The sequence below is a fragment of the Spermophilus citellus genome (genome assembly GCF_964194105.1).
Source record: "Spermophilus citellus genome assembly, chromosome: 2".
In the NCBI taxonomy this organism is placed as follows: domain Eukaryota; kingdom Metazoa; phylum Chordata; class Mammalia; order Rodentia; family Sciuridae; genus Spermophilus; species Spermophilus citellus.
In genome coordinates this window covers 252924524-252944499 of record NC_138183.1, presented here as the reverse complement: position 1 = coordinate 252944499, position 19976 = coordinate 252924524, and the positions used below count along the sequence as shown (strand labels likewise).

At 38.9% G+C, this 19976-nt stretch overlaps 1 protein-coding gene across 27 annotated transcripts in view; it reads right to left on the bottom strand.

Annotated features, from left to right (window-relative positions):
• PPP6R3 (protein phosphatase 6 regulatory subunit 3) overlaps nt 1-19976 on the bottom strand; it is a 134503-nt gene that overhangs the window by 86449 nt on the left and 28078 nt on the right. For 5 of the 27 annotated variants that reach the window (XM_081280782.1, XM_081280773.1, XM_081280758.1 and 2 more), the window contains one exon: nt 7722-7874. The exons of 20 other annotated variants lie outside the window; for them this stretch is intronic. The gene's annotated coding sequence lies outside the window, so the exon portion shown is untranslated. Of the gene's footprint in view, nt 1-7721; nt 7875-19366; nt 19464-19976 lie in introns of all 27 variants that reach the window. 2 more of the 27 variants (XM_081280759.1, XM_081280762.1) reach the window with 2 other exon arrangements.

Below are 19976 nucleotides of genomic sequence, written 5' to 3'. Positions count from 1 at the left end.
TGGTATAGCACTTGCCTAGCATGTATGAGGCCCTGGGTTTGAGCCTCAGTACAAAAAAATATATAAGGCACTGTTTTTAGCTTTAGCTATTATGATCAAAATTCCTTGTCTGGCCAAATGGATCAGCTTATACATAATTAAGTATTTCGGCTGTCTCAACAGTCCCTAGACTAGCATCAACAAACCATCAACCTCACCAGGCACAGTGGTGCACGCCTGTAATCCCAGCAGGCTCGAGAAACTGAAGCAGGAGGATTGCAAGTTCAAAGCCAGCCTCAACAACTTAGCGAGGTCCTAAGCAACTTAGTGAGACCTGGTCTCAAAATAAAATACAAAAAGGATTCGGAATGTGGCTCAGAGGTTATCTTTCTTTTGTGATTACTGTACAGTCTGCAACCTAACAGGCATGAAAATTATAGTCCAATCATGAACTGTTGAGACTGCACAGGAATAAAAGTTCAGAGCAAAAAATATGAGAACTGAATATTTCCTATGGTCTTTAAAGTTTTTTATGAAAAACCATCTTCAGTCTACTCTTAACTATTCCACAATAACATTATCTGTCTTAACATTGTGACTTTCTACTGAAGATGGAAACATGATTAATGATTAATCGTGGCTACCAATTTTTAAGTACCTACAATGCTGCCAAACTCCAGGCATCCTGGTTTCACATACACTTAGATACTTCACAACCCTTGTAAGATGGCCAGCCATGGTGGCGCATGCCTGTAATCCAGTGGCTCAGGAGGCTGAGGCAAGAAGATTGCAAGTTCAAAGCCAGCCTCAGTAATTTAGTGAGGCCCTAAGCAACTCAGTGAGACCTGTCTCTAAATGAAATATTAAAAAGGGGCTGGGTAAGGGCTGGGGCTGTAGCTCAGTGGCAGAGCGCTTGCCCAGTTTGTGTGAGACACCGAGTTCAATCCCTAGCATTACATAAAAATAAACAAATAAAATAAAGGCATTCTATCCATCTACAACTACAAAAAAATAAAAATTTTAAAAAAGGCTGGGTGAGATGACCTAACCAAAGACCACAGGTAATAGATATGGGACCAGAATGGGATCTCAAACCCAGGACTAACCAGCTCTAAAGAATATGCTCCTCTCATCACACCACACTGCCTCCATCAGACCAGGGTGAGAACAGCTGTTGGGTAATCCACCAAAATAGCAACCAAGAACATGCCCTCCCTTGTCTACGGCAGGCCAGCCTGCATGTGCACTCAGCCTACACAATTGGAAAACTGGTCACAAAAATGTGACTGCAATGGCAGAAATCATCTTATAATCCAGTGGCTCTGGGGACAAGATCATGAACAGAACCACATGTCTGACTACATGGGGTAGAGAACCCCTTCACAGACAAGATGGCTGGGCAGCTTAGCCTGAAGAGCCTGGGCAGTGGCTCAGGAGGAACTCAACCCTTGTGGCCAGCTGCTCCATTAGTACTGAACTACAGAAAGGTTAAAATACATAGAAAAAACAAAGCCAGGTCGGGTAGTTAATGTTCAATAACAGATTCAACATTCAAAATACTGTTTGGCATGATGAAACTAAGAAAAATGTTTTTAACATGGATAAATGTAACATCCTTTTTTTCTTTTCTTTTTCACTTTTGTTACCAGGGACTGAACCCAGAGGCACTTAACCACTGAGCCACATCCCTAGCCCTATTTTGTATTTTATTTAGAGACAGGGACTCACTGAGTTGCTTAGTGCCTCACTTTTATTGAGACTGGCTTTGAACTTGCGATCCTCCTGCCACAGCCTCCCAAGCCACTGGGATTATAGGCATGCACCACTATACCCATCATAAAGTCCTTTTGAGATTAAAAAAGAAAGAAAGAAAAAAAAACTTAAAAACAAGATGGGCAAGAAAACAGGCATAAGAAAACTGATAAAGTAAAAGAAAAAATCTTCAGATTTTAGTTGGTTGTAAGCTCAACGAAGTTGTATTATGATATGACTAATAAAGTAACTTCAGAATATAGCAATAAATGGGCTGGGGTTGTGGCTCAGTGATACAGCGCTTGCCTAGCATGTATGAGGCACTGGGTTCAATCCCCAGCACCACAAAAAAACATTAACAGATAAAATAAAGGTATTGTGTCCATGTATAACTAAAACAATATTAGAAAAAAATACATAGCAATAAATGAACCATATCCAGGACCACAGGAGATATTAATCCCATTCTAGCCTATTCTGGGCAGACTGTACCATGCTGGCAGTACTACATCAAGTCAGGTAATACCTTATCCTGTTCCAAAGGAAAATGCAGAGACCACCAAACTAAAAGAGACAATGGCAACCAAAGATTATCTGACTGCTGAGAAGAATTTTGCCAATAAGTCAGAGATTTAGGGAATAATTAACCAAAGTATGCATCCCCTCAACACTTACCTTATCCAAAAGTTATGATTAACATCCGGGGTGGTAGAAAGACTCACCACTACAGGATAAAGTAACTAGTTTTGAATATATTAGAGTTCCTTTATACCATCATGTGTAAAAGAAGAGCTACCATGTCCAGAACCCAAGGACAAAATGAGAGCCACGAGTGAAAGGAGGAGGATCGTTGGTGAGTAGAAGCAGAAACTTGTTGAAGACAGGGCTCCCACTGCTTGCAAGGCCACTCTGCTGGAGGTGCTCTACTTGGATGACTCTCTAGGGCAGGAGGAAAGCTGTACTAAATGATCACCATGCGCTTCTCAGGTCCACTTGATACCAAAGGTACAACATGAACACATCTAGATTAAATTAAAAAAACAGAAAGGAAACTTCCATACAATCCACCACTCCTACAACTCTAGTAATAAACAATAAAGGATGAGGTAAAGAAAATGACGGTGAAAAACAATGCCAGAAAACTTACGAAAAGACAAAGATAACAGAGAAACCACCGAGAAGTCTAATATTCAAATGAAATGAATTATAAAGAACATGTTAAAATCTACTACCCCTTTAGAGCCAAAGAAAGAAGGGAGGGAGGGAGAGAGGTGAGTGGCAGGCAAAAAGCAAAAGCAAATAGAAAATTTCCAGAGTTGAACAAATGCGGCTTTCCTTAGGACCTGCAAAGGCCACCAACAATGCATGGTGGGAAAGATCCTCTCAGGCACAGGGTGGAATTTCATGACAGCAAAAACAAAGTATCTAAACATTTCTAGCGAGGGGAATAACCCCACAAAACACAGTGAAAGGACAGAAAATCAGAACACTAGCTTCTTCCAATGACAACTCTACAGAGAATATTTCCAGACAGGAAAGGTCTGAAAATCTCTTCACCCTTTCTCAGCATGTGCTTCACCAAAACGAGGCCAAAACACTTGAAATCAGGGATCTAAGACACATAGAAACAAAACAACTTCCAGAAGAAAGGTGAGAGGAAACACGAGAAGCTACAGAAAAGATCAAGAGCAACCAGTGAAGAATAAGGCAAGAGACAAGGGGTTCTGGAAAGGATGTGTCCTGGGGGGAGATGGATTGACAGTGTTGGATTATCTGACTGCTGAGAAGAATTTTGCCAATAAGTCAGAGATTTAGGGAATAATTAACCAAAGTACGCATACTCTCAACACTTACCTTATCCAAAAGTTGTGATTAGATAAAGATGCAGGAAGAAGAAACTATGCATTTAAAAGCTAAATCCTCCTTCTCTTCACAGCTGGAAGTGGAATCCATTAGAAATAGCTACTTAGAGCTGTAGAGCTGGGCACAATGGCGCACACCTGTAATCTCATGTGGCCTTGGAGGCTAAAGCAGGAGGATCCCTGATTCAGAGCCAGCCTCAGCAACTTAGGAGATCCTGACTCTAAATAAAGTTATAGATGGACATAATACCTTTGTTTTATTTTATTATTTTTTTAATGTGGTGCTGAGGATCAAACCCAGTGCCTCACACAGGGTAGGCAGGTGCTCTGTAGACCACTGAGCCACAATCCCAGCCCACTGCTTGAAATTTTAGCCCACAAATAGTCCTTGTGAAGCCACAAGCAAAATACTTTCAAAGCTGAGAACAGACAACTTAAAGCAGAATGTGCTACAGCTGAATGTGGGAAAATTACATATAAAGGGGAAAAAAGCTGTGGCAAATTCATGTAGAGAGCTAAAAAATGCTTAGCTGAGCAAATTTATAAACCCTAAACATGCTAGGTTTTCAAAGCCCATGGCTACTCTTATCAATGTTAAGTGGGTACGGGAGAGTTCTAATCCATCGCATGTTGCTGAATCAGTAGTGTCAATGATGCATGTCACCTTGGTGGACTCGACTACCACTAGTTCTGACTTAGCTCTATCATACACCATACAGCTGCTTAATGGCTTATCTGTGGTAAGGTTTATTGTGGATTTGTCCAAGTTCAAAGCCAGGATTGAAATTTTTCTGACTTAGAAGAACAGCCTTCAACCACAAGTACTAAACATTGAATGGCTACGGAAATTCAGCTTTGCTGAATTTATGGCATTTGTGTTTTCTACTGCAAGTTACAAAGTAAAACAGTGCTAACACAAAAACCTTATTCTTCAGAAATACCATCAGTTCATAAGGAGAGTTAAGCTGCTCCATGTAGTACCTATGCCATCAGAAGTTAAAGTAAGAAATGATTCCTTTGGGCTGGGGTTGTGGCTCAGTGGTAGAGCGCTCACCTAGAATGTGCGAGGCTGGGTTTGATCCTCAGCACCATATAAAAACAAATAAATAAAAAATAAAGGTATTGTGTTCAACTACAACTAAAACAAAATATTTTAAAAGGAAAAAAAGAAATGATTCTTAAGTCCCTCACAAATTTGTAGCAGACATAATTTCTAAGCTCAAACTACTCTAAGTGGCATTTATCAGACCCTAGTGTAAGGGGGAAAAAATTGCATATTTTAAAATTCATTTAGTTGTTCAACTGAGGAGCCTTCAGTTAACCTCCAATCAGAAGTGACTGATTCACAAAGCAATGCTGTGCTAAAAAGCAAAACTCAAAAGAATCTAACGTTTGAAATAATGAGCACACTCTCCTGAAGGAATATGCTTGGAGACTAATAACCAAATGTGACAGTACTTATCTGTAAAAAGGCATTTTCAAAGATAAAGTATATAAAATCTTTTCACCCATCATAGTAATAGAAGAGATACAGATTTGCAATAGATTTTGATGAGAGAGCAACTCTGTGAATACCAAGTAAATACCAGGTAAAATGTTACCCCCCACCCTTAAAAAAAAAAAAAGAATTCCAAATTCCAAAAGAGCAACTCTGTGAATACCAAGTAAATACCAGGTAAAATGTTATCCCCCTATAAAAAAAGAATTCCAATTTCCCTATTAATAGATCTATATTATAGAAAATTGAACAATTATATTTTGAATCTCATCATTTAAAAAGCCTATGAACATTTCCCCTCCTGTTATATAAATACCTTCATAATATTACCTCCCTCCCCTTTTTGGTCCTGCAAACCCTATAATACTTACCATTTAGCCCTCTACAACATGTTGGTCCACACCTCTAATGCTGTTCTACTTTAGGAATCCTTCTTAACCACTTGGCACTGACTCTAGCACTTTTGGAAACAGCTAGGTGATTCTCTAAAAGTGTCCTCATCCTAGGAGGGGAAAAATTGCTGATGCACAGAGATGAGTGAAAGGAGAAAAAGGAAGAATATTAAAAGTAAGGAATTGTTCTAAAAGCTGCCAAAGCTAAGGACCTCTGTCAGCAAAGAAAATCAAAATTAAAAACGAGGGAGACAGGGAGTAAAAAATTCTCAAAAGTATTATCCTGAGAAACGTCTTTGAAATTTTAGATCTTACTATCAAATTGTCAGTGATTCCTATTATGTAAAAAGTACCAGAGACATAAAGTAGAATTTAAAACTCCTTGCTGTCAAAGTACTTAAAATCTAGTTAAAACCAATCTTAAAATAATTTAAGATGCTCTAAGAGTTCACAAAGGAGCATCATAAAGGACCTGGAACAATTCAGAAAGACTTGAACAAAAACAAGGGGGGGGGAGAAAGTTGAGACCTCAAAGATGTGGAATCAAATACAAAAAAAAAAAAAAAAAAACAAGAAAACTCTTTGAGAGAACATGGCAAGAGGTGGATAAATACATAAACAGAATTCTCCACACAGCATTCATACAGGAGAATAATGTGGAGATAAGCTGGAAAACTGATCTGAGGGCCAGGTGTCAGAGTGTCACTATATGAACACATCAGAGCTTGCCAAGGTTGAGCAGGACCTTTTGTTTTGTTTTTCTAAAATATTTATTTTGTAGTTGTAGTTGGACACAATACCTTTATCTTATTTATTTTTATGTGGTGCTGAGGATCGAACCCAGGGCCTCGCACTTGCTAGGCGAGCACTCTACCTCTGAGTTGCAATCCCAGCCCTGAGCAGGACCATTTTGTGAGGGGCAGGGAGGTCATACACAAAGTGGCATTCTTCATGCCTAGGAAAAACAACTCACCTAGGGATTAGAAGCAGAGACCTCTTACAGCAAAAAAAAAAAAAAAAAAAAAAACTACAGATCTCCTAAGGTAATAAAAATAAAGCCTGACGTAGCTTCAGAGTAGTGGAAATCGACAGAAAGAACAGTTGCAAGAGTCCCCACTAGGGGCTGGGGATGTGGCTCAAGCGGTAGCACGTTCGCCTGGCATGCACGCAGCCCTGGGTTCGATCCTCAGCACCACATACAAATAAAATAAAGATGTCTGTCCAGCGAAAACTAAAAAGTAAATATTAAAAAAAATTCTCTTGGGGCTGGGGATGTGGCTCAAGCGGTGGCGCGCTCGCCTGGCATGCGTGCGACCCGGGTTCGATCCTCAGCACTACATACCAACAAGGATGTTGTGTCCGCCGAGAACTAAAAAATAAATATTAAAAAAATTCTCTCTCTCTCTCTCTCTCTCCCCTCTCTCACTCTCTCTTAAAAAAAAAAAAAAATTCTCTCTCTTTAAAAAAAAAAAAAAAGGAGTGCCCAGTAGGGCAGAACTATCAGGGCTTGCTAAGTAACTGATCATCAGGAAGAAAAAGAAGCAGTAAGAAATGACTAAAACTTGCAAAGCTTGGAACTAGCAGTTCTGAAAGGCGGGGGCTTCAATGTTTGTGTCCATCTCCTTGAGATGCAACAGTCCTGATGAAGCTGGATTAAGTATGTTTGCATGACCCCACAAAGGGCTCTCTACTGTATGACTTCCTGTTAAATGCCAACTGAGCCAAATGTCAAATATGCAAAGATCATCTCTAACAAAAAGTTAAGTTCCAATAAAAAGTTTCAAAGTGGCAGCAATTAGGATCCAAATGGAGACAGGTACTGGCTAGAAATCAAAAGTCCTTTGGCTGGTATACAAGAAAACACACACACACACACACACACACACACACACACACACACACACCCTGAGTGAGATGACCTGGCAGCAGTGGCCTGGGTCTCAGATCTCTACCAGCACTCTCTTCACATGCTTCTTCAGCTTGTCAGACCTGGTTGCTCCTAACTTCATACTCAGCTCAAACCCTCCTGGCATCCGGAATCCCTTGAATTCTGTAGATTCCTAGATTTATCAAAGCAAACCACAGAGGCTTCTAAAACACCATAGAACTATAATGTACACAGCTTTCAAACAGACTGCCCTAGACCTGGTTCACCTAGGTTCCAGGGTCTCCTGGAGAATATTGCTTTCCTTGTTATAATTTATGAAAGAAAACTCCTAATGATCTTAATGGTCTTACCTTTTCAAACCAAGGTTAAAAATTAAAAGAAACGTTTTCTCTTCTGTGGCTCCTTGCCCATTACAGGTTTTCCTGGCGACAGCTGTCTTCCAATTTACCGCATTAGCAGGGTAGCAGGAATAAAGTGGGATATGGTATGAAACAGAAGCGCTCCTATTAAAAAAAAAAAAAAGAAGAAGAAGAGGAAGCAGCAGCAGCAGCAGCAGCAATAACCACATATGTTCTCTTTTGGTCTCATGATAACTGCCAATAAAAGACACTGGCTCAGGGTTTTGATTCCCATAGAACTATACTTCAGAGAATTAAAAGGTTGTACTTAATTGAAATTTTTCTATGTGAACAAAAGAAAAAGGTTCTGTCATCTTCCTACCCAGGCTTTCAGCCCACACTGAGCAATAACCCAGAACTAAGTACAGATACTATGGCAGCACTATCAATAAGTGAAGAAGAAAACACATACCCTTATCTTTATTTTATGAAAACGTTAGTGACATTCTTATCCCACATAAGGTTGGCTATGAAGTCACCATACTTTAAAACAACAAAACAGAGTTTAAAAGAATTTTCCTTTACATGCCCCGAAACTAATATAACAATTACATCTTTTATCAGGAGTAGAACATTAAGGTCATTGTTCAGCTGTAGACAAATCCACTCTCAATCAACCAAATATTACAGAGAGAGGGAATATAAATTATTTTACAAGGCATTTCATATACAACTTAACATTACAGAAAGATTCAAACTGTGAAAACTATATTCATTAGAAGTCCTCTAAGATGAAGTCTATAAGGCAACTTGAAAAATGCTGTTCATCTAATGCCTTTTCTTCCATAAAACTTACACTACATTCTCATCTCAACTCCAAACTTCCTCTCAAGATAAGCAGAAACAATGCTAAATACTTGTTAAGACAAACAAAATGAACTAACAAAACCAAAAACAAACATAGGTGAAAACGAAAAGAAGTATATTTAATTCTAAAAATAAAACATTTTAGCCAGATGTGATAGCTTCAACTCAGGAAGCTGAACCAGGAGTATCTCAAGTTTAAGGCCAACCTCAGTAACTTAGCGAGACCCTGTCTCAAAAAAGCACTGGGGATATAGCTCAGTGGTAAAGCACCCTTGGGTTCAACCCCCCCAATACCAACAACCAACCAACCAATCAACCAAACCAACCATTTTACCAGTTATGTGATTTTTACATTTGGAAAAGCAAAGTTGAATTTCTGGAAAGTAGAATTTCTGTTTAAAATTCTAAGAAAATATCTATGATGCACTGATGGAGCCCTCAGACAACAAATTTACAGTAGGATAAACATGTACTATTGCGTGGTATAACTCTATGGAAGAGTGCCACCCTAGCAAGTGAAAGATCCTGGGTTCTGATCCCAGTCTCACCATCCCAAAACAAACAAAACCATTACTGTCATAGGTAATTCATGATAGTCTTTCTGTGTTAGGGTTCTAGATCCCTTTAAGAATCTGGTAAAGTTATGTACTTCCCAAAATGCCCACATGCACAAAATTTGGTGTTTAAATTTGCATGGTTCCAGGACCTTCAAAGAGCCAATTTGCAATCATTTCTTACACTGCTCACAACCATCCACATTGCCCACTTGCAGGCTGATCCAATCACAGGCTCCTAGCAGAGTGCTATCAGCACTGTGGTCCACACTCCCAGAGATGGCAAAAGAAAACCCAGCTATCAAACTCTTCTCCTCCATTGTGAATACAGGGCTGACCTATGCTAAGACATAATCTACTCTTCTGGAAAAGGGGTCTGTAAATTGCTCATAGTTTATTCACTTAGACTAATAAAGGAAACACTAGGTCTACATCATTCATGCTAAGAAACTGCTCATTCTAAAATGTAAAAGTATGCAAATGCATAATAGGGACCCCTGGGTAAAGAATGAATAAAGAGCTTATATAAGGTCTAAACTCTAGCAAAGGACTGTTTCTGTCATTTGGTTGTTTGCTTGTTTTCTTTTCTTAAAGGCATAATCCATAAAGACTAGGAGAAGACAACAAAATTGGAGGGGACCTAGAAAGTAAGAGAAGTAGTACTGACGAAAGTTATTTAGTGGTTTCTTAAATCTCACCCTCTCCTGACTTCCCACACCAGCAGAGGAACACAGGCTGAAAGACCATTCTCCAAACTGGGAGATCCCTGCCCAGCTGGGAGTGGGCTTGCCACGTGTGAACCACAGAGCAAAGGCTTAGACATGGTCCCGTGGCACCAAACCCAAGGTGTCAATGCTGTCACGGTCAAGCCAGTGAGCCTTACCCAAGAATGGAGCTTCCAATCAGCCACTCAAAAAGCCTCTTGACTTAGATGTGTCACTGAAGTCACTGCCTTAACTCCTGTACCTCCCGTCCCCACCCCCAGACATCTGAGGGTGACTGCAGCCATTGCAGCCCCTTGCTTTCACTCACTCACACACACTCCTTCATCTCAGCTGTGGGCTGAACCCAGACTCTGCATCCCCAGCAGGTGCTTTGTCACTGAGCTATGCCGTCCAATGCCCTTTTCCCTCACAGCCTCCAAAGTCTATTTCCCAAGAGCAGGGTATTCTCTCACATAGCTACTGAGGCCACAAAATCAGGAATTTAATGGGATTTAACATGTAGACTGGACTGACATAGTCCTCTGGCCTATACTGATGCCACAGCTCTTTCCTTCCTCATCTCACACAGTTCTTCAGCAATTCTCTCCTTCATTTCACTAGCATCTGTAAAGAATAAAGGTTATGCATTTCTCACAGGAAATGCTACAGAAACCAAGCTTTGTTTCCATACCACCCATTACAAGTAGTAATTTTGACCACTTGGTAAGATATTTGCCAGATTTCTTCACTTTAAAGTAAGCATTTTTCCTTAGTTAAGTGTTCTGTAGGAAGACACTTACAGACTGTGTTCTTAGAACATTCATCCAGAAGTTTTATTCCTTCTGGCAACAAACACCACAACAACACGAAGGGGCACTTGCAGTCTACTGCTCCTTCTGCATGTACTGGGTGTCATTTGAACTTCAGAAAGATGCTTTCCTAACTCCCCACTTTCTTTCTTTCCTGACTTCAGTATCAGTATGCATTCAAAGATTCTTATTTATTAGCATCGTTATTTATTCTTATGTTCAAGTTGCCCCAGATTTGGCTTGTGGGAGCCCTTTCAAGCAGGCTCATGTGTGCTATTCATACTTCTCTAGCACTTTCTTATTTCCTCTCATAACAACATGTTCTGGATTCCTTCTGTACGTTCTCTGCCACAGCTTTGAAATCAGCCATTTCTCCAAGGAGTTCCAGTTCCTTTAATAGAGGATGTTACACAGAAATGAAGAACTAACAGCTAAGTATGCCCACAAAAGCAAGAACTGTCAACTTTTTCAACCCAGGTGTTGTCACTTTTTCTGCCATTTTTATAGCAGATAACACCGAGAAAGAATGTCAATACCACATAATTCAACTCTCTCTGTTGTGTATCCTTAACTTTCAAACATGAACAAAAACCAAGGATTACATACACCTCCAGAAAGCTTCTATCATGAAAAGCAACAAAACAAACAGGAAATTGGAAGAAAAAAGTAATTCATGAGAGAACAAAAAAATAATATTTGATACCCTTAGATAGATATAGAGGATACTATTTAAAAGGGTAAAAAGACGAAAGAGCCCTAGAAATTTTAAAAATTTCACAGAAAAAATTAAGAACTGAATCAAAAGATTGGAAGATAAAAAAGAGAACAGAAATACAGATCAGAGGAAAATTGAAGAAACAATTCCCCCAAAGTTGCTGAAACAGACTCACACCAAGAAACATCCCCCATGAAATTTCTGACCCAAGGCATAAAGAAGAGACCGGGTCTTCCCAAAAGAAGAAGAAAAAAATCTGAATAGTTTCAGATTTCTCAAAAACAAAATAGAACAAAGATAATGAAGGTACAGGGGTGAAGCTAAGAGGTGGTGCTTGCCTAAGGCCTTGGGGTTCCATCCTCAACACCAAAAAAATGAAAAAGAAAAATAATAAGTGTCTGCAAGGATGTGCAAAAAAAAAATCAGAAACCTTGTGTGCTGTTGGTAGAAAAGTAAAATAAAAATGAAACACCTACTGTGGAAAGCAGTATGTTGATTGCTTAAAGAATTAAAGATAGAATTACCAAACAAAAATTTTGCTATATGACCTAGCAATTCCATTTCTGATTCTATACTCAAAAAGAACTGAAAGCAGGATCTCAGAGATATTTGTGCACCTATGTTCACACTGCATTATTCACAATAGCTAAACATGGGAGCAACCCAAGCATGTGTTAGCACTGGACAAGTGTTTTCAATTCTAGTATTAGTTACTATCCTTACTCAGTTTAGGAAAAAAGGCAGTAATGATCTGCTCTCTATGCTATTTTGTAAGTTTTAATATAAATCCCCAAATATCTGGCTAGTACAAATTCAAAGAAAGCCACAGCTGCCATATATGAGAACACATTTTCTCCTTATGTCATGTCACACATGACTACAAATGAACACTCAGTTAAAGACAGGCGATGGACCAAAGCAAGGAACCCTACTTCTTACTAGCATCAGGAATCCCTACGCCAGACCATCCTGATCAGTGTCATCTTAATGTGGATCCCAACCATCCCATGCTACAAGTGTCCTCATACAAGTTCTTGAAAACACTCAAGTCTTAAAAGATCAAAGATAACAGGGAGGGAAGCTAATCCATCTTTATGAAGGCCTGGTCACCATTTTGTCTTCAATGCCTAGCACACTGTTAATTTTAAAAAAAATAAAACAAAATAAATTTAAACATTTTTAATTGTAGATGGACATAAGTACAGAAATATTTTAAAAAATGAAGGTGTTATCAGTGGACCTTTATTTTTCTATTTATTTATATGTGGTGCTGAAAATTGATCCTAGAGCCTTACATGCCAGGCAAGTACTCTGCCGCGGAGCTAGAAACCCAGCCCCAATACCTTTATTTATTTATTTATTTTTACACGATTCTGAGGATCCAACCCAGTGCTGCACACATACTAGGTAAGTGTCCTAGCACTGAGCTACAACCCCAGCCCTCATCCACAAAATTTTGAATACAAAAATCATCAAAAATGATTTGCACAGCTGGGCATATTGGTGAACCCCTGTAATATCAGCACTTGAGAGCTGAGGCCGGATGATTACAAGTTTGAGGCCAGCCTAGACAACTTAGTGAGACTGTCATAAAACAAATTTTAAAAGGGCTGGGGGTGTGGTTCACTGCTTGCTTAGCATGTGAGACCCTGGATTCAATCCCCAATACTGCAAAACTAAAATTTTTAAAAAATGTAATTGTACAAACATCCATATTTGGGAGATACAACCTAGACAAATTAAACTTCCATGTCTTCAGCAGAATCTTCCAACAAAATAAAATTGGTAACACTATCAGCCAATTTTGGAAACACCAACAAAAAGCCCAGTAGAACATGGCGGCACATGTCTGTGATCCCAGCTATTCCCAAAACAACAGGATGGAAAATTCAAAGTCATTCTCTGCAATTTAGCAAGACTCCATTTCAAAATAAAAGTAAAAAAGGGCTGGATATATAGCTCAGTGGTAACAAGCCCCTGGATTCAATACCTAGTACTACCAAAAATAAAAATAAAAAGTGGGGACTTGGGGGAAGAAACATCAAGACAAGAATGCCAAGGTTTCTAAACCATTCATCAAAAATCACCATATCAAATCAGTGGGAGGGAAGACGAAAGTAAAGGGGAAGAGAATGGAGAATAAAATTGATCAAATTATGCTATGTGCATATATAAATTTGGCATAATGAATCACACTATATAATTATAATGCACCATAAATTTTTTAAATCATCAGACCAAGAATGTAAAAATACTTCTGTATAAAGTTCAGAACATCCAAGGTAAATCCATACTGCCACATTCTGAAGGTAATGTCCTATATGTAAAGTACTCTAAGGACGGACTTTGACACCTGGTTTGTTGTTCAATTTTATTTTATTGGACTGTCTGGCTATGCAACCTAATGGACACTCCAATTACTGCAGGCATACTTGAAGATCTAAACTGGTATTAAAATAGAGCCAAGTTGGGGCTCAGCAGTAAAGCGCTCGCCTAGTACATGTGAAGCCCTGGATTTGATCCTAAGCACCACATAAAAATAAATAAAATAAAGGTATTGTGTCCAACTAAACTAAAATATGTTTTTAAAAAAATGGAGCCAAGTCATAAACAGAAAAATTAGCATCCAAAGTAAAAGCCCAGAGAACCACCTGTGCCTGCTGTAACAACAATGGGCAAGGGTGTACAGCATGATACAAATGACAACACACCCTCAATCACCAAGCTATATATGTTGGTTCAGCTGAGGTACACACTCAAATTTTATTTGAGGTGAAAGCTGAAACTTTTATAATCCAGAGAATAATAGTCAAGAAAGACACCAAAACTTCATATACGGCATCTTGGCAACCAAATGATCAGAGATAAAAGTAGACTGTTGGGAGTGGGGTGGTGACAGAGGGTATAAAGCCTCAATTAGACAGGGGGGACACATTTCCTCCTTTGAGATAGCATATGCCATAGTGAACACAATAAACGGTAACTTACATTTAAAAATCACTGTTTCAAATATTCTCAAACACAAAAAGTACTAAGTGTTGAGAAGATGAATATATTAGTTAATGTGCTTAATTACTCCACAGCATATTACTAAATCATAACATCACTTTGTATCCATAAACATATACAATTATAATTTATCAGTGGACCTTTATTTGTCAATTGATAGCTAAATAACATTAAAATTTTCATATGTCCTTAAAAAAAAATGGGTGAAACATTGACAAAGAGAGACCCAAGTCAAACCAGCTATATTAACATCACAAACTCAAGAGTTCAGTATTTGCTCCTGGTTTTGATCATGATCTTTGACAATTTAGCCACAATCATATGCTTTGGTATGCACATTAACATTCTAAAATTCTCAGAGATACACACACACACACACACACACACATAAATAATTACTCTAGACTTGAGCTGTCTAATTCAGTACCTACTCACCACGCCACACATAGTAAATGAGCACCTCAAAGGTGAGGTGAAGTAAGGCTAAGGAACTGAATTTTAAAACTGGTTTATTTTTAACTATTCACATTAAATAGCCACACTGATAGCTCATCTAAAATACATAATCATATAAAGTCTACTATTTATCACTGCTCTGACTCATATAAAAACTAAACACCGGGTGGGGTACAATGGCCTGTAATCCCAGTGGCTTGGGAGGCTGAGGCAGAAGGATCGCAAGTTCAAAGCCAGCCTCAGTAAAAGTGAGGCACTAAGCAACTTAGTGAGACCCTGTCTCTTAAAAAATATATATACACTAGGGCTGGGGATGTGACTCAGTGATTGAGTGTCCTGAAGTTCAATCCCTAGTAAACCATCCCCCCCCAAAAAAAAAAAAAAAAACTAAGCACAAAATAAATGTTTATGTTCTATAATCCCAGACAAGGAAGTTCACATCTCTAGAGGTCTCAATTTTTCTCAAAAAAAAAAAAATTAATAATAATAAAGTTCAACTATACCTCCACAATTCTGAATGAACTAGTGTATTATATAAAATAATAATCTTCACTGTAAGAGTGGCAGTGTAATTAAAACCACATTTTCCTTAAAATGATTGTAGGTACCTTAACCTGACAATATAAAGATATCATCCCTCCACATATCACCCAACTTAATGGTGAGTAGATACTGAATTAGATAGTTCAGTCAATATGTGTGTGGCAAGTCATCTCTCTCTGAACTTGTTTTCTTACCTGTAAAATGGGAGATTTAAACCAAATGATTACTTAACACATGCAAATCTTAAAATTATTCATTCTTACAGATCTAAGAATTAAAAAACTACAAAGGAAACCAGAATAATCAAAGAAATAAAGAAAAAAATTAATCCATCAACACTATAGCCTCAAATTCTTAAGTTAATCAAAATCTGAACAGTGGAAAGTTCCAATGATAGAGAATTTAAAGTTGTAGAATATCAATGTACTCTGTTGGGAAACTGGTTTGGTCTATTTGGATGTGCCTAGTTTTTCTTTCTTCTTCCTTTTTTTTTTTTTTTTTTTTTGCTTTAGTCCACACATAAATACACTGCTATCTTTAAAGAAAACCAAACTGCACAAAGGTCAGCAGAGCCAGAATCCTGTGCTCACAGAGGCCTGAGTTGTTCCTTTCCCCCCCACCAGTGAGCTGACACATAAAGTCTGCCCCTGACACTGGGTGCAGGATAATCCCCATTGCAACATCCAGGTTCTCAAATAGCATCAGACACTTGCTTACTTCATCACTGAGTCAAACCAAGCAAAACCTGATGCTCTCTTGATGTGGCTATAGATTCAGTAAGATAAAGCCCGTAGCTATTCCACATCTCCCTTTCCTGTACTGTGTAACTGATACAGATATACAACAGCAGAATCCCCTGAAAACCATCTTAACAAGTACCTGAGAAAGGAATGTGGACCAATGATTTATGTACAAAATGCTAAAAGGTAGAAGGGTCAAGCAAAAACGACTAACAAGCTTAACACACCTCATTTCAAAGACACACTGCTACAGAGCTTCTGTGGCCTATATCAGACCCACCAGTATGCTTCTCAATCTCTAAAACAGGGGAGGGGAATCACCCTCAAAAAACATGATAGAAAAGACTCCAAAAATCATTTTGCAAAAAAGATATGTTTTACATTGGATGTACTTTCCTTTGTTTTACTGCTGGCTAAACCAGGCCACCACTGACAACCAATCACTTTTTAATTTTCACTATTATAAAAAATGCCAGAGTTCCCAGAAGCGGAATCACTGGATAAGAGGATATGCACTTCTGATGAGTTGCATGAGGCCAATCGGCTCTTCATGGAGGGCACACAAGCCACATTCCCATCAGCAATATGCAAACACCTGGTCCCACACCCACAGCAATGACATCTTGCTTTACTCCTATGGGTGAGGCCAGGCATTGTCCATGTGTTTGAGGGCCACTTCACTTTTCTGCCAACTGTGCTTATGCCCTTTGTCCACTTTTCTACTAGACTGGTCTTCTCAATGATTTGTAGTGGTTACTTAAAAATAAGAAAATGAGCTCTTTGTCTGACAGTATTCCCACTTCAGCTCACTACAATATGGACCTTTCTATACCATCAACTCAAACAGCCCTTTCAAGTCACTAATGACCTTCAGATGGGCTAAATCCAAAGGAAACTCTTCTGTCTTCATCTTAACCTCACTCACAGCAAGATTCAATGCAGTCCTCTCTAGATTCTCCTTATTAAACATCACCCTGGCTGGCTCCTCTGAACAGCCACTCTCTTGGTTTCTCTCTGACCACTTCTCAGTCTCCTTGCCTGGAGGGTCCCTCTTCTCCTCTCCACAACTGATAATGTAGGGACTGTGAATATTTCCTGCAGACTCCCTAAAGCTGACCAGGATATGGCCAATCCCTAGGATACTCTTCCAAGTTGGCTGGGAGTAAATTCACATCATTTACTCACAGTTTCCCCAGCAATAAAACAAACTCTGGGGAGACTAAAAACATGTTTTGTTTTTTTTTTTTAAGTAAATGAAGCCATTTCTATGATACACACACACACACACACACACACACACACACACAAACACACACACCTCTATGAACACAACTGAGATCCAAATTTATCAAGCTAGTAGTTTGAAGTCTCTGCACTTCACTCACAGGTACCCAATTACTAGAGACTTTCCCCTTCAATGTCACACAAGCATATCATATTTAATATCACCAAAGAGAACCTAGGCTCTTATCACACATTGTCCACCCAACTAAACCTTTCCTTCAACAAGTTTTCCCCATTTCAGGAAAAGGCACACCCCAAGTATGAAAGACAGTTTGGAGAGCAGCCCTGGTTCCTCTTTGCCCTACCAGTCCAACGCATCAAAACTTCACCTTTCTCTTATCTCTGTTCTCCTTTCATTCCCTCCAAGCCATTTTCTACTTGGGTGCTTAATCAGACAGCAATAATGATGATGACAACATTCTGATCTACTGTGGCAGTCACATAAGGCTTCTGAGCACTTGAAACCTGACTAATTTGAATTGAGATGTGCTATGAATATAAAACATGCAGTGTATTTCAAAGACTAAGAAAGATAGTGAAAATGTCTCATTAATTTCTTCATATTGATTACATGCTGAAATGATATTTTGGGTATACTGGAATAAACAATATATATAAAATTAAAATTAATTTTTACCCTCTATTTTTTTCATGTGACAACTAGAAAATTTAAGATTATGTATGCAACTTGTATTGTATCTCTACTGACACTGCCCTGAGCATTTCACTGCATCCTTCACCAGCATCTTGTCCACCTTCGTTAACCAGGTATGACCAAAGCACAGAAAGCACTGCGCCTGGCAATGGGTGGGCACCTAGATGTTTGCCAACTGAAGTAAAGGCCAAAAGTTGATGTCATTTATATATAATCACATAAAAGCAAAACACTAAAAATTTAATTAAGTTGCATAATACTTTTAATACAAAACTGGAATTAAGAAAACATTTGGATATACATACCCTTAAAGAAATAACATCTGCTTCTTTAATGTTCATGCTAAACACCCTGTCATTAATTTTTCTAAATTTTCATCACAGAAGTTTCCTTTGGATAGACAGACATTGAGAACACCTAGAAATCTAAGATGGCCGGAAAAGAACTTAAGAACATTGAATCATCAATCCTTAAAACACTGATCATCAACTCTAAACAGCAGTAAGAGGTCACCAACTCTAAACAGATGGCAAACAAGCAAAGTTTATTGTTTAGCTGACAAGACTTGGACCATACCAGGTCCAGGCAGGAAGATCCCTTGAGTCCAGGAATGTGACACCAGTCTGGACAACACAGTAAGTCTTCATCTTAAAAGAAAAAGGAAGAAGAGACCCTGCTGACTAGGCCTTGCACCACTTTAAACAACCAAAGAGGGCATACCTCACTCAAAATGACAAGTTTAGTGTTCTCCCTACAGAAAATGCACTGACACGTGGCCTTGAAAAGGGACCAGAAACAATGTGGAAACTGCATTCCAAAATAAAGAGCTGGCATCTTAAGTATAGACCAACTCAAATCTAAATGAATTTCAATGTGATTTAGATTGGAAGCCCTTAAAAATTTTCAGTTTGGCTACACATTCCATCTCTGGAGCAAGATCACAACCAAAGAAGCAACATCAGTTAAGAAATCTCCTCAAGTAGTGGCCAGTGGCACACACCTGCAATACCAGCTGCTCAGAAGGCTGAGGCAAGAGGATCACAAGCTGGAGGCCAGCCTGGGCAACTTAGTGAGAACCTGTCTCAATAAAAAAGGGCTAAGGTGTAGCTTAGTGGTTCTGGTCTCAGTACGGGAGGGAGGGAGGAAGAAAGGACTTGACTTTCTCAAGACCCAACTATTAGTATACAAGAAACAGAGGTCAGAGAACACTGTGGAAACACCACAGAACAGTCAAGGTTTCCATAAACAGATAGTAAGGAGCAGCGCAAGAATGGGGAAACTCCAGATTTTTAAAAAATGGGTCGGATGTGATGGTGCATACCTGTAATCCCAGCAGCTGGGGAGGCTGAGACAGGAGGATCACAAATTCAAAGCCAGCCTCAGCAATGGCAAGGTGCTAAGCAACTCAGATCCTGTCTCTAAATAAAAACAAAATAGGGTTGGGAATGTGGCTCACTAGTCGAGTACCCCTACCCCCCAAATTCAATCCCTGGTACCACCCCCCCAAAAAAAACTTTTCAAATAAAAAGTGGGTAGACCTTATTTGGATGCTAATTTGCCTAAATTAGAAATCTGATGTTTGAGACTACTGTGAATTTCAACTCTTACTAGGTACTGAACAATATAAAACTGTATAAAACAATATAAAACTTAAACTGGCTGAAACAGCTACTAAAAGTAAAACTGGAGTAATTTTTCCCATCATAGATATCAAAAGGTGTTAAAATCTATACAACCTTTTTTCTTTCTTTCTTGTTTTTCTTTTTTTGTACCAGGGACTGAACCCGGGTGCTCTTAACCACCAAGACACATCCCCAGACCTTTTTATTTTTTGTTTTGAGATAGGGTCTTGCTAAGTTGCTAAGGCTGGCTCTGAACTTGTGGTCCTTCTTCCTCAGCCTCCTGTGGCTCTATACAACCTTTGACACATT